Source organism: Engystomops pustulosus, chromosome 11 (genome assembly GCF_040894005.1).
Source record: "Engystomops pustulosus chromosome 11, aEngPut4.maternal, whole genome shotgun sequence".
NCBI classification, from domain to species: domain Eukaryota; kingdom Metazoa; phylum Chordata; class Amphibia; order Anura; family Leptodactylidae; genus Engystomops; species Engystomops pustulosus.
Window position 1 is genome coordinate 58,102,705 of NC_092421.1, and position 15,983 is coordinate 58,118,687.

The following is a 15,983-nucleotide window of genomic DNA, read 5'->3' on the forward strand; positions in this document are numbered from 1 at the left end:
TAGCCTTTAGTTGTGGCTTCTATATTATGGACTGTCCATGTATACCTTATGTGCACTCATATATATATATATATATATATACATTCTAGATTACATGAGTGGTACATGGTACAATACTGAGGGGGTTACATGCCACCTCAGACTATAATGGTGAATTAGCATTGTAATGTTACATTACATTTAGCCCCATGAAATGGCTGGAGAATTAGCCAGACACATGGTCAGTGTTACTGCTGCACCTAATTCTGTAAAATAAATGGATCCTATATATCCAGGCCCTTGGTACATTTATATAATGTCTTATATGTGGTTGATGTTACTGTCTCAAATGGTTGGTCTAGGGCCACATCTTCTTTCGCCACTTAGGTAGGAGGTTGGCGGCTATGTGGAGCTGGGGATGTGGCTCTCGCGCGCTGTGCGCGTAATTATGGATTATGGGAGACAAGTTCTCCACACCTGGTTACACCACTAGCTTGGAGGTTGGTGGCTAGTGGATTATATGTGGAGACATATATGCACTTCTCTAAGGGGCGGTCCCTGAGAAGATGGTTCTGGTTCGGTTATCCACACCTAGTTACGCCACTAGCTAAGAGGATAGCGGCTGGTGGATCACTAGAGTGTTGGTTTTGTACGCTGTGCGTGCATTGGATATCACCACTTGCCAGGAGGTTGCGGCTTGTGGATATGGTAGTTATGGTTTCGCTACACGCTGAGCATGTTTTTTGAGCAAATAATTATATTTATGGATTTGGCTTGATATGGCCACATTCTGCTCTCGCCACTTGCCAGGAGGTTGCGGCTTGTGGATATGGCAGGTGTGGTTTCTCTACATGCTGAGCGTGTTTTTTGAGCAAAAAAAAAAAAATTATATTTATGAATTTGGTTTGATATGGCCACATTCTGCTCTCGCCACTTGCCAGGAGGTTGCGGCTTGTGGATATGGTAGTTATGGTTTCTCTACACGCTGAGCGTGTTTTTGAGCAAAAAATTATATTTATGGATTTGGCTTGATATGGCCACATTCTGTTCTCGCCACTTGCCAGGAGGTTGCGGCTTGTGGATATGGCAGGTGTGGTTTCTCTACACGCTGAGCGTGTTTTTTGAGCAAAAAATTATATTTATGGATTTGGCTTGATATGGCCACATTCTGCTCTCGCCACTTGCCAGGAGGTTGCGGCTTGTGGATATGGCAGGTGTGGTTTCTCTACACGCTGAGCGTGTTTTTTGAGCAAAAAATTATATTTATGGATTTGGCTTGATATGGCCACATTCTGCTCTCGCCACTTGCCAGGAGGTTGCGGCTTGTGGATATGGTAGTTGTGGTTTCTGTGCACGCTGAGCGTGTTTTTTGAGCAAAGTTACATTTATTTAGTATTATACCGGGCGAAGTTAGTTGTCAAAATGGACAAGCCTTTGCTGTTCTGTTGTCAAGTACTTGCCCGCTATTGCGCTGTATTCTGTATTGGAGCAAGATGGAGCTGGTGCTAGGCCAACTACAAAATAAATTTTAAATTGGTTTGCTATAAAGCTTGAGATGAGTATATCTCGGCTCAGCTCACTATGTTATTGTAATACTATATATATATAAAAAAAAAAAAAAAAAGAGAGCGAAGACATCGCACAGCATTTTGAACATTTTGTCAGGGGCTATGCCGTGGCAGTGCATACGCTATGACACATAGTGGGGTTGCCCCCCCCCCCCACCTATGCATTAGCTGAGCACAGAAGTAAACGTTCTTCTTCTTTACCTATCCTCTTCATGTCTGTTCTGTCAATAGTATTGGTGCATGATACATATATTGAAGTATGACTAGTGGTTCTCTAGATACTGGAGATACAGTAAGCAATATTCCCACTCGGTGGGGAGATAAATCTACGCTTTTGGTGTCTAGTACTTAGTCTTTTCAGAATATATTTAGTTCCGAGGGCAGTTATTCCACATCATTGTTGTACGGTATCCTGCTTCACTATATTGTTGGACACGGTTTGGTATATCTGTAGAAGTTTAGAGTTTAGCAATGTTTTTACCACTTTGTGCATGTGGATTGTATTTGTAATTTTCTCAACACTTTATTCGTTAACCTATTGCATTCCCATTGATGGGATTTTTGTTGTTTGGTGGCGGTCGAGTCCATTTAAGGTGTCAAATGGCCTCTTTGTGGCGGTGGAGGAGTCAGGTGGAAGGTGCAGGCAAGTTATTGGTGGACTAATTTAACTTATAGAGGATGTAAAAGCTCATGGTGGTCAACAGCCTGAGCTTTGGAAGTGGCCAGCCTCAAGGCTCTGGTAATGGTAAAAGCAGCCAGGGGCGGGCACGGTGTTGAAGCACACAATGGATAATCTTCACCAGGGTCATTGGTGCCCTTAAAGTGTACTGGCTCTGCTAGAATGGCAAGCCAGAGCGTGCCGCCCCCCTTTGTTGATGTCTGGCCGGGGGCTGTATGTCAGGCAACTTTAGATTGGGGTATTGGGGAATCCCACCCCTAGCATGTCACCTGACTCCTCCTCTGATTGTTTTATTCCTGTGATTCAAATAAAGCTGTGGCCATTTCACCCATTACGTTATGTGGTTGTGTATTTTTTCCATACACCGTGTTCCATACACTGTTTAAAATAAAGTGGGGGTCCATCCCATATCCACACGTCATGGCGCTTGCAAGCTCCTAAAATCAAGACACCTGCCTTCCAGGAAAATAGATGCCACACATGCTGGGGGTGCTGCCATCACCTTTTAATCTTTTGTAATCTGCATCAACCCCCATTTGCACAACTTCTAACTACTTTGCCATGATCCCTTTAGATGTTGCAAAAACGTGTGGAATTGGAGCAAAATGCTGTAAAAATCAAGCTGGCATAACCTACTTTGACAGGTTCCACTTAGAAGGCTAGTGGAGGGGGGCACTGGCACAATAGGTTGGATGTAGGGAACTTAAATGTTCTCCATGAAGCAAGTCGTACACCCAGGCAGACACTTCCCCTAGATGTAGACCTTTCATTCCAAAGCAAAAGTTTGACTTTTAACTGGATTAATAAAGACTGGTGTTTAGCAGACAGAGGCAAGCGGCCCAGGCTGATTCTACTTTGCTTTGATAAAGCTGGGGGTGGGGACGTCTAGATTAAGACTTGCCCTGCCGCTATTATGCTCCAAAAACATATCTGTATGCAGGACTAAAGAAGACAGCCATCTAATCCCATGCAAAAGAACATGATGCATGATTTTTGTGCTTTTAGCATTATGGTCTGCTATGCGCTTTAAATCTTCCCTAAGCCCAACTTGCTTGGCACGGGCCATTACCCCTCCTGGGGTTTCCATGAACCAAGAGATGACTGCCCCAGTGCACAGCATCTCCCGCTGCCTCCTTGAAGAGCTGCAGAGCTGGAATGAGCAGTGAGACAGCCACAGCTGCCAGCAGAACAGGGCCCTTTATGATGTCATGGTCCCAGTTTCCAAGGGAAACCACTGTGACACGCACAGTGTTCCGTGGGATGCAAACTAGCCTCATGCTTTCTTCTGCGGGCAGCCATTTTGTATTTTTCTGCCTCTGGGGGCGGCCATTTTGAAACCCCACTGCCAAGCTTCTATTGCCATGCACAGAAAATGGCGCTTGCAAGCTCCTAAAAAGAAGACAACTGCCTTCCAGGAAAATAGATGCCACACATGCTGGGGGTGCTGCCATCCCCTTTTAATCTTTTGTAATCTGCATCAACCCCCATTTGCACAGCTTCTAACTACTTTGCCATGATCCCTTTAGATGTTGCAAAAACGTGTGGAATTGGAGCAAAATGCTGTAAAAATCAAGCTGGCATAACCTACTTTGACAGGTTCCACTTAGAAGGCTAGTGGAGGGGGGCACTGGCACAATAGGTTGGATGTAGGGAACTTAAATGTTCTCCATGAAGCAAGTCGTACACCCAGGCAGACACTTCCCTTAGATGTAGACCTTTCATTCCAAAGCAAAAGTTTGACTTTTAACTGGATTAATAAAGACTGGTGTTTAGCAGACAGAGGCAAAGCGGCCCAGGCTGATTCTACTTTGCTTTGATAAAGCTGGGGGTGGGGACGTCTAGATTAAGACTTTCCCTGCCGCTATTATGCTCCAAAAACATATCTGTATGCAGGACTAAAGAAGACAGCCATCTAATCCCATGCAAAAGAACATGATGCATGATTTTTGTGCTTTTAGCATTATGGTCTGCTATGCGCTTTAAATCTTCCCTAAGCCCAACTTGCTTGGCACGGGCCATTACCCCTCCTGGGGTTTCCATGAACCCAGAGATGACTGCCCCAGTGCACAGCATCTCCCACTGCCTCCTTGAAGAGCTGCAGAGCTGGAATGAGCAGTGAGACAGCCACAGCTACCAGCAGAACAGGGCCCTTTATGATGTCATGGTCCCAGTTTCCAAGGGAAACCACAGTGACACGCACAGTGTTCCGTGGGATGCAAACTAGCCTCATGCTTTCTTCTGCGGGCAGCCATTTTGTATTTTTCTGCCTCTGGGGGCGGCCATTTTGAAACCCCACTGCCAAGCTTCTATTGCCATGCACAGAAAATGGCGCTTGCAAGCTTAGAAAAAGAAGACAACTGCCTTCCAGGAAAATAGATGCCAAACATGCTGGGGGTGCTGCCATCCCCTTTTAATCTTTTGTAATCTGCATCAACCCCCATTTGCACAACTTCTAACTACTTTGCCATGATTCCTTTAGATGTTGCAAAAACGTGTGGAATTGGAGCAAAATGCTGTAAAAATCAAGCTGGCATAACCTACTTTGACAGGTTCCACTTAGAAGGCTAGTGGAGGGGGGCACTGGCACAATAGGTTGGATGTAGGGAACTTAAATGTTCTCCATGAAGCAAGTCGTACACCCAGGCAGACACTTCCCCTAGATGTAGACCTTTCATTCCAAAGCAAAAGTTTGACTTTTAACTGGATTAATAAAGACTGGTGTTTAGCAGACAGAGGCAAGCGGCCCAGGCTGATTCTACTTTGCTTTGATAAAGCTGGGGGTGGGGACGTCTAGATTAAGACTTGCCCTGCCGCTATTATGCTCCAAAAACATATCTGTATGCAGGACTAAAGAAGACAGCCATCTAATCCCATGCAAAAGAACATGATGAATGATTTTTGTGCTTTTAGCATTATGGTCTGCTATGCGCTTTAAATCTTCCCTAAGCCCAACTTGCTTGGCACGGGCCATTACCCCTCCTGGGGTTTCCATGAACCCAGAGATGACTGCCCCAGTGCACAGCATCTCCCGCTGCCTCCTTGAAGAGCTGCAGAGCTGGAATGAGCAGTGAGACAGCCACAGCTGCCAGCAGAACAGGGCCCTTTATGATGTCATGGTCCCAGTTTCCAAGGGAAACCACTGTGACAAGCAGAGTGTTCCGTGGGATGCAAACTAGCCTCATGCTTTCTTCTGCGGGCAGCCATTTTGTATTTTTCTGCCTCTGGGGGCGGCCATTTTGAAACCCCACTGCCAAGCTTCTATTGCCATGCACAGAAAATGGCGCTTGCAAGCTCCTAAAAAGAAGACAACTGCCTTCCAGGAAAATAGATGCCACACATGCTGGGGGTGCTGCCATCCCCTTTTAATCTTTTGTAATCTGCATCAACCCCCATTTGCACAACTTCTAACTACTTTGCCATGATCCCTTTAGATGTTGCAAAAACGTGTGGAATTGGAGCAAAATGCTGTAAAAATCAAGCTGGCATAACCTACTTTGACAGGTTCCACTTAGAAGGCTAGTGGAGGGGGGCACTGGCACAATAGGTTGGATGTAGGGAACTTAAATGTTCTCCATGCAGCAAGTCGTACACCCAGGCAGACACTTCCCCTAGATGTAGACCTTTCATTCCAAAGCAAAAGTTTGACTTTTAACTGGATTAATAAAGACTGGTGTTTAGCAGACAGAGGCAAGCGGCCCAGGCTGATTCTACTTTGCATTGATAAAGCTGGGGGTGGGGACGTCTAGATTAAGACTTGCCCTGCCGCTATTATGCTCCAAAAACATATCTGTATGCAGGACTAAAGAAGACAGCCATCTAATCCCATGCAAAAGAACATGATGCATGATTTTTGTGCTTTTAGCATTATGGTCTGCTATGCGCTTTAAATCTTCCCTAAGCCCAACTTGCTTGGTACGGGCCATTACCCCTCCTGGGGTTTCCATGAACCCAGAGATGACTGCCCCAGTGCACAGCATCTCCCGCTGCCTCCTTGAAGAGCTGCAGAGCTGGAATGAGCAGTGAGACAGCCACAGCTGCCAGCAGGACAGGGCCCTTTATGATGTCATGGTCCCAGTTTCCAAGGGAAACCACTGTGACAAGCAGAGTGTTCCGTGGGATGCAAACTAGCCTCATGCTTTCTTCTGCGGGCAGCCATTTTGTATTTTTCTGCCTCTGGGGGCGGCCATTTTGAAACCCCACTGCCAAGCTTCTATTGCCATGGACAGAAAATGGCGCTTGCAAGCTCCTAAAAAGAAGACAACTGCCTTCCAGGAAAATAGATGCCACACATGCTGGGGGTGCTGCCATCCCCTTTTAATCTTTTGTAATCTGCATCAACCCCCATTTGCACAACTTCTAACTACTTTGCCATGATCCCTTTAGATGTTGCAAAAACGTGTGGAATTGGAGCAAAATGCTGTAAAAATCAAGCTGGCATAACCTACTTTGACAGGTTCCACTTAGAAGGCTAGTGGAGGGGGGCACTGGCACAATAGGTTGGATGTAGGGAACTTAAATGTTCTCCATGAAGCAAGTCGTACACCCAGGCAGACACTTCCCCTAGATGTAGACCTTTCATTCCAAAGCAAAAGTTTGACTTTTAACTGGATTAATAAAGACTGGTGTTTAGCAGACAGAGGCAAGCGGCCCAGGCTGATTCTACTTTGCTTTGATAAAGCTGGGGGTGGGGACGTCTAGATTAAGACTTGCCCTGCCGCTATTATGCTCCAAAAACATATCTGTATGCAGGACTAAAGAAGACAGCCATCTAATCCCATGCAAAAGAACATGATGAATGATTTTTGTGCTTTTAGCATTATGGTCTGCTATGCGCTTTAAATCTTCCCTAAGCCCAACTTGCTTGGCACGGGCCATTACCCCTCCTGGGGTTTCCATGAACCCAGAGATGACTGCCCCAGTGCACAGCATCTCCCGCTGCCTCCTGGAAGAGCTGCAGAGCTGGAATGAGCAGTGAGACAGCCACAGCTGCCAGCAGAACAGGGCCCTTTATGATGTCATGGTCCCAGTTTCCAAGGGAAACCACTGTGACAAGCAGAGTGTTCCGTGGGATGCAAACTAGCCTCATGCTTTCTTCTGCGGGCAGCCATTTTGTATTTTTCTGCCTCTGGGGGCGGCCATTTTGAAACCCCACTGCCAAGCTTCTATTGCCATGCACAGAAAATGGCGCTTGCAAGCTCCTAAAAAGAAGACAACTGCCTTCCAGGAAAATAGATGCCACACATGCTGGGGGTGCTGCCATCCCCTTTTAATCTTTTGTAATCTGCATCAACCCCCATTTGCACAACTTCTAACTACTTTGCCATGATCCCTTTAGATGTTGCAAAAACGTGTGGAATTGGAGCAAAATGCTGTAAAAATCAAGCTGGCATAACCTACTTTGACAGGTTCCACTTAGAAGGCTAGTGGAGGGGGGCACTGGCACAATAGGTTGGATGTAGGGAACTTAAATGTTCTCCATGAAGCAAGTCGTACACCCAGGCAGACACTTCCGCTATTATGCTCCAAAAACATATCTGTATGCAGGACTAAAGAAGACAGCCATCTAATCCCATGCAAAAGAACATGATGCATGATTTTTGTGCTTTTAGCATTATGGTCTGCTATGCGCTTTAAATCTTCCCTAAGCCCAACTTGCTTGGTACGGGCCATTACCCCTCCTGGGGTTTCCATGAACCCAGAGATGACTGCCCCAGTGCACAGCATCTCCCGCTGCCTCCTTGAAGAGCTGCAGAGCTGGAATGAGCAGTGAGACAGCCACAGCTGCCAGCAGAACAGGGCCCTTTATGATGTTATGGTCCCAGTTTCCAAGGGAAACCACTGTGACAAGCACAGTGTTCCGTGGGATGCAAACTAGCCTCATGCTTTCTTCTGCGGGCAGCCATTTTGTATTTTTCTGCCTCTGGGGGCGGCCATTTTGAAACCCCACTGCCAAGCTTCTATTGCCATGCACAGAAAATGGCGCTTGCAAGCTCCTAAAAAGAAGACAACTGCCTTCCAGGAAAATAGATGCCACACATGCTGGGGGTGCTGCCATCCCCTTTTAATCTTTTGTAATCTGCATCAACCCCCATTTGCACAACTTCTAACTACTTTGCCATGATCCCTTTAGATGTTGCAAAAACGTGTGGAATTGGAGCAAAATGCTGTAAAAATCAAGCTGGCATAACCTACTTTGACAGGTTCCACTTAGAAGGCTAGTGGAGGGGGGCACTGGCACAATAGGTTGGATGTAGGGAACTTAAATGTTCTCCATGAAGCAAGTCGTACACCCAGGCAGACACTTCCCCTAGATGTAGACCTTTCATTCCAAAGCAAAAGTTTGACTTTTAACTGGATTAATAAAGACTGGTGTTTAGCAGACAGAGGCAAGCGGCCCGGGCTGATTCTACTTTGCTTTGATAAAGCTGGGGGTGGGGACGTCTAGATTAAGACTTGCCCTGCCGCTATTATGCTCCAAAAACATATCTGTATGCAGGACTAAAGAAGACAGCCATCTTATCCCATGCAAAAGAACATGATGAATGATTTTTGTGCTTTTAGCATTATGGTCTGCTATGCGCTTTAAATCTTCCCTAAGCCCAACTTGCTTGGCACGGGCCATTACCCCTCCTGGGGTTTCCATGAACCCAGAGATGACTGCCCCAGTGCACAGCATCTCCCGCTGCCTCCTTGAAGAGCTGCAGAGCTGGAATGAGCAGTGAGACAGCCACAGCTGCCAGCAGGACAGGGCCCTTTATGATGTCATGGTCCCAGTTTCCAAGGGAAACCACTGTGACAAGCAGAGTGTTCCGTGGGATGCAAACTAGCCTCATGCTTTCTTCTGCGGGCAGCCATTTTGTATTTTTCTGCCTCTGGGGGCGGCCATTTTGAAACCCCACTGCCAAGCTTCTATTGCCATGCACAGAAAATGGCGCTTGCAAGCTCCTAAAAAGAAGACAACTGCCTTCCAGGAAAATAGATGCCACACATGCTGGGGGTGCTGCCATCCCCTTTTAATCTTTTGTAATCTGCATCAACCCCCATTTGCACAACTTCTAACTACTTTGCCATGATCCCTTTAGATGTTGCAAAAACGTGTGGAATTGGAGCAAAATGCTGTAAAAATCAAGCTGGCATAACCTACTTTGACAGGTTCCACTTAGAAGGCTAGTGGAGGGGGGCACTGGCACAATAGGTTGGATGTAGGGAACTTAAATGTTCTCCATGAAGCAAGTCGTACACCCAGGCAGACACTTCCCCTAGATGTAGACCTTTCATTCCAAAGCAAAAGTTTGACTTTTAACTGGATTAATAAAGACTGGTGTTTAGCAGACAGAGGCAAGCGGCCCAGGCTGATTCTACTTTGCTTTGATAAAGCTGGGGGTGGGGACGTCTAGATTAAGACTTGCCCTGCCGCTATTATGCTCCAAAAACATATCTGTATGCAGGACTAAAGAAGACAGCCATCTAATCCCATGCAAAAGAACATGATGAATGATTTTTGTGCTTTTAGCATTATGGTCTGCTATGCGCTTTAAATCTTCCCTAAGCCCAACTTGCTTGGCACGGGCCATTACCCCTCCTGGGGTTTCCATGAACCCAGAGATGACTGCCCCAGTGCACAGCATCTCCCGCTGCCTCCTGGAAGAGCTGCAGAGCTGGAATGAGCAGTGAGACAGCCACAGCTGCCAGCAGAACAGGGCCCTTTATGATGTCATGGTCCCAGTTTCCAAGGGAAACCACTGTGACAAGCAGAGTGTTCCGTGGGATGCAAACTAGCCTCATGCTTTCTTCTGCGGGCAGCCATTTTGTATTTTTCTGCCTCTGGGGGCGGCCATTTTGAAACCCCACTGCCAAGCTTCTATTGCCATGCACAGAAAATGGCGCTTGCAAGCTCCTAAAAAGAAGACAACTGCCTTCCAGGAAAATAGATGCCACACATGCTGGGGGTGCTGCCATCCCCTTTTAATCTTTTGTAATCTGCATCAACCCCCATTTGCACAACTTCTAACTACTTTGCCATGATCCCTTTAGATGTTGCAAAAACGTGTGGAATTGGAGCAAAATGCTGTAAAAATCAAGCTGGCATAACCTACTTTGACAGGTTCCACTTAGAAGGCTAGTGGAGGGGGGCACTGGCACAATAGGTTGGATGTAGGGAACTTAAATGTTCTCCATGAAGCAAGTCGTAAACCCAGGCAGACACTTCCCCTAGATGTAGACCTTTCATTCCAAAGCAAAAGTTTGACTTTTAACTGGATTAATAAAGACTGGTGTTTAGCAGACAGAGGCAAGCGGCCCAGGCTGATTCTACTTTGCTTTGATAAAGCTGGGGGTGGGGACGTCTAGATTAAGACTTGCCCTGCCGCTATTATGCTCCAAAAACATATCTGTATGCAGGACTAAAGAAGACAGCCATCTAATCCCATGCAAAAGAACATGATGCATGATTTTTGTGCTTTTAGCATTATGGTCTGCTATGCGCTTTAAATCTTCCCTAAGCCCAACTTGCTTGGCACGGGCCATTACCCCTCCTGGGGTTTCCATGAACCCAGAGATGACTGCCCCAGTGCACAGCATCTCCCGCTGCCTCCTTGAAGAGCTGCAGAGCTGGAATGAGCAGTGAGACAGCCACAGCTGCCAGCAGAACAGGGCCCTTTATGATGTCATGGTCCCAGTTTCCAAGGGAAACCACTGTGACAAGCACAGTGTTCCGTGGGATGCAAACTAGCCTCATGCTTTCTTCTGCGGGCAGCCATTTTGTATTTTTCTGCCTCTGGGGGCGGCCATTTTGAAACCCCACTGCCAAGCTTCTATTGCCATGCACAGAAAATGGCGCTTGCAAGCTCCTAAAAAGAAGACAACTGCCTTCCAGGAAAATAGATGCCACACATGCTGGGGGTGCTGCCATCCCCTTTTAATTTTTTGTAATCTGCATCAACCCCCATTTGCACAACTTCTAACTACTTTGCCATGATCCCTTTAGATGTTGCAAAAACGTGTGGAATTGGAGCAAAATGCTGTAAAAATCAAGCTGGCATAACCTACTTTGACAGGTTCCACTTAGAAGGCTAGTGGAGGGGGGCACTGGCACAATAGGTTGGATGTAGGGAACTTAAATGTTCTCCATGAAGCAAGTCGTACACCCAGGCAGACACTTCCCCTAGATGTAGACCTTTCATTCCAAAGCAAAAGTTTGACTTTTAACTGGATTAATAAAGACTGGTGTTTAGCAGACAGAGGCAAGCGGCCCAGGCTGATTCTACTTTGCTTTGATAAAGCTGGGGGTGGGGACGTCTAGATTAAGACTTGCCCTGCCGCTATTATGCTCCAAAAACATATCTGTATGCAGGACTAAAGAAGACAGCCATCTAATCCCATGCAAAAGAACATGATGCATGATTTTTGTGCTTTTAGCATTATGGTCTGCTATGCGCTTTAAATCTTCCCTAAGCCCAACTTGCTTGGCACGGGCCATTACCCCTCCTGGGGTTTCCATGAACCCAGAGATGACTGCCCCAGTGCACAGCATCTCCCGCTGCCTCCTTGAAGAGCTGCAGAGCTGGAATGAGCAGTGAGACAGCCACAGCTGCCAGCAGAACAGGGCCCTTTATGATGTCATGGTCCCAGTTTCCAAGGGAAACCACTGTGTTGGCACAGTGTTCCGTGGGATGCAAACTAGCCTCATGCTTTCTTCTGCGGGCAGCCATTTTGTATTTTTCTGCCTCTGGGGGCGGCCATTTTGAAACCCCACTGCCAAGCTTCTATTGCCATGCACAGAAAATGGCGCTTGCAAGCTCCTAAAAAGAAGACAACTGCCTTCCAGGAAAATAGATGCCACACATGCTGGGGGTGCTGCCATCCCCTTTTAATCTTTTGTAATCTGCATCAACCCCCATTTGCACAACTTCTAACTACTTTGCCATGATCCCTTTAGATGTTGCAAAAACGTGTGGAATTGGAGCAAAATGCTGTAAAAATCAAGCTGGCATATCCTACTTTGACAGGTTCCACTTAGAAGGCTAGTGGAGGGGGGCACTGGCACAATAGGTTGGATGTAGGGAACTTAAATGTTCTCCATGAAGCAAGTCGTACACCCAGGCAGACACTTCCCCTAGATGTAGACCTTTCATTCCAAAGCAAAAGTTTGACTTTTAACTGGATTAATAAAGACTGGTGTTTCGCAGACAGAGGCAAGCGGCCCAGGCTGATTCTACTTTGCTTTGATAAAGCTGGGGGTGGGGACGTCTAAATTAAGACTTGCCCTGCCGCTATTTTGCTCCAAAAACATATCTGTATGCAGGACTAAAGCAGACAGCCATCTAATCCCATGCAAAAGAACATGATGCATGATTTTTGTGCTTTTAGCATTATGGTCTGCTATGCGCTTTAAATCTTCCCTAAGCCCAACTTGCTTGGCACGGGCCATTACCCCTCCTGGGGTTTCCATGAACCCAGAGATGACTGCCCCAGTGCACAGCATCTCCTGCTGCCTCCTTGAAGAGCTGCAGAGCTGGAATGAGCAGTGAGACAGCCACAGCTGCCAGCAGAACAGGGCCCTTTATGATGTCATGGTCCCAGTTTCCAAGGGAAACCACTGTGACACGCACAGTGTTCCGTGGGATGCAAACTAGCCTCATGCTTTCTTCTGCGGGAAGCCATTTTGTATTTTTCTGCCTCTGGGGGCGGCCATTTTGAAACCCCACTGCCAAGCTTCTATTGCCATGCACAGAAAATGGCGCTTGCAAGCTCCGAAAAAGAAGACAACTGCCTTCCAGGAAAATAGATGCCACACATGCTGGGGGTGCTGCCATCCCCTTTTAATCTTTTGTAATCTGCATCAACCCCCATTTGCACAACTTCTAACTACTTTGCCATGATCCCTTTAGATGTTGCAAAAACGTGTGGAATTGGAGCAAAATGCTGTAAAAATCAAGCTGGCATAACCTACTTTGACAGGTTCCACTTAGAAGGCTAGTGGAGGGGGGCACTGGCACAATAGGTTGGATGTAGGGAACTTAAATGTTCTCCATGAAGCAAGTCGTACACCCAGGCAGACACTTCCCCTAGATGTAGACCTTTCATTCCAAAGCAAAAGTTTGACTTTTAACTGGATTAATAAAGACTGGTGTTTAGCAGACAGAGGCAAGCGGCCCAGGCTGATTCTACTTTGCTTTGATAAAGCTGGGGGTGGGGACGTCTAGATTAAGACTTGCCCTGCCGCTATTATGCTCCAAAAACATATCTGTATGCAGGACTAAAGAAGACAGCCATCTAATCCCATGCAAAAGAACATGATGCATGATTTTTGTGCTTTTAGCATTATGGTCTGCTATGCGCTTTAAATCTTCCCTAAGCCCAACTTGCTTGGCACGGGCCATTACCCCTCCTGGGGTTTCCATGAACCCAGAGATGACTGCCCCAGTGCACAGCATCTCCTGCTGCCTCCTTGAAGAGCTGCAGAGCTGGAATGAGCAGTGAGACAGCCACAGCTGCCAGCAGAACAGGGCCCTTTATGATGTCATGGTCCCAGTTTCCAAGGGAAACCACTGTGACACGCACAGTGTTCCGTGGGATGCAAACTAGCCTCATGCTTTCTTCTGCGGGCAGCCATTTTGTATTTTTCTGCCTCTGGGGGCGGCCATTTTGAAACCCCACTGCCAAGCTTCTATTGCCATGCACAGAAAATGGCGCTTGCAAGCTCCGAAAAAGAAGTCAACTGCCTTCCAGGAAAATAGATGCCACACATGCTGGGGGTGCTGCCATCCCCTTTTAATCTTTTGTAATCTGCATCAACCCCCATTTGCACAACTTCTAACTACTTTGCCATGATCCCTTTAGATGTTGCAAAAACGTGTGGAATTGGAGCAAAATGCTGTAAAAATCAAGCTGGCATAACCTACTTTGACAGGTTCCACTTAGAAGGCTAGTGGAGGGGGGCACTGGCACAATAGGTTGGATGTAGGGAACTTAAATGTTCTCCATGAAGCAAGTCGTACACCCAGGCAGACACTTCCCCTAGATGTAGACCTTTCATTCCAAAGCAAAAGTTTGACTTTTAACTGGATTAATAAAGACTGGTGTTTAGCAGACAGAGGCAAGCGGCCCAGGCTGATTCTACTTTGCTTTGATAAAGCTGGGGGTGGGGACGTCTAGATTAAGACTTGCCCTGCCGCTATTATGCTCCAAAAACATATCTGTATGCAGGACTAAAGAAGACAGCCATCTAATCCCATGCAAAAGAACATGATGCATGATTTTTGTGCTTTTAGCATTATGGTCTGCTATGCGCTTTAAATCTTCCCTAAGCCCAACTTGCTTGGCACGGGCCATTACCCCTCCTGGGGTTTCCATGAACCCAGAGATGACTGCCCCAGTGCACAGCATCTCCCGCTGCCTCCTTGAAGAGCTGCAGAGCTGGAATGAGCAGTGAGACAGCCACAGCTGCCAGCAGAACAGGGCCCTTTATGATGTCATGGTCCCAGTTTCCAAGGGAAACCACTGTGACAAGCAGAGTGTTCCGTGGGATGCAAACTAGCCTCATGCTTTCTTCTGCGGGCAGCCATTTTGTATTTTTCTGCCTCTGGGGGCGGCCATTTTGAAACCCCACTGCCAAGCTTCTATTGCCATGCACAGAAAATGGCGCTTGCAAGCTCCTAAAAAGAAGACAACTGCCTTCCAGGAAAATAGATGCCACACATGCTGGGGGTGCTGCCATCCCCTTTTAATCTTTTGTAATCTGCATCAACCCCCATTTGCACAACTTCTAACTACTTTGCCATGATCCCTTTAGATGTTGCAAAAACGTGTGGAATTGGAGCAAAATGCTGTAAAAATCAAGCTGGCATAACCTACTTTGACAGGTTCCACTTAGAAGGCTAGTGGAGGGGGGCACTGGCACAATAGGTTGGATGTAGGGAACTTAAATGTTCTCCATGAAGCAAGTCGTAAACCCAGGCAGACACTTCCCCTAGATGTAGACCTTTCATTCCAAAGCAAAAGTTTGACTTTTAACTGGATTAATAAAGACTGGTGTTTAGCAGACAGAGGCAAGCGGCCCAGGCTGATTCTACTTTGCTTTGATAAAGCTGGGGGTGGGGACGTCTAGATTAAGACTTGCCCTGCCGCTATTATGCTCCAAAAACATATCTGTATGCAGGACTAAAGAAGACAGCCATCTAATCCCATGCAAAAGAACATGATGCATGATTTTTGTGCTTTTAGCATTATGGTCTGCTATGCGCTTTAAATCTTCCCTAAGCCCAACTTGCTTGGCACGGGCCATTACCCCTCCTGGGGTTTCCATGAACCCAGAGATGACTGCCCCAGTGCACAGCATCTCCCGCTGCCTCCTTGAAGAGCTGCAGAGCTGGAATGAGCAGTGAGACAGCCACAGCTGCCAGCAGAACAGGGCCCTTTATGATGTCATGGTCCCAGTTTCCAAGGGAAACCACTGTGACAAGCACAGTGTTCCGTGGGATGCAAACTAGCCTCATGCTTTCTTCTGCGGGCAGCCATTTTGTATTTTTCTGCCTCTGGGGGCGGCCATTTTGAAACCCCACTGCCAAGCTTCTATTGGCATGCACAGAAAATGGCGCTTGCAAGCTCCTAAAAAGAAGACAACTGCCTTCCAGGAAAATAGATGCCACACATGCTGGGGGTGCTGCCATCCCCTTTTAATCTTTTGTAATCTGCATCAACCCCCATTTGCACAACTTCTAACTACTTTGCCATGATCCCTTTAGATGTTGCAAAAA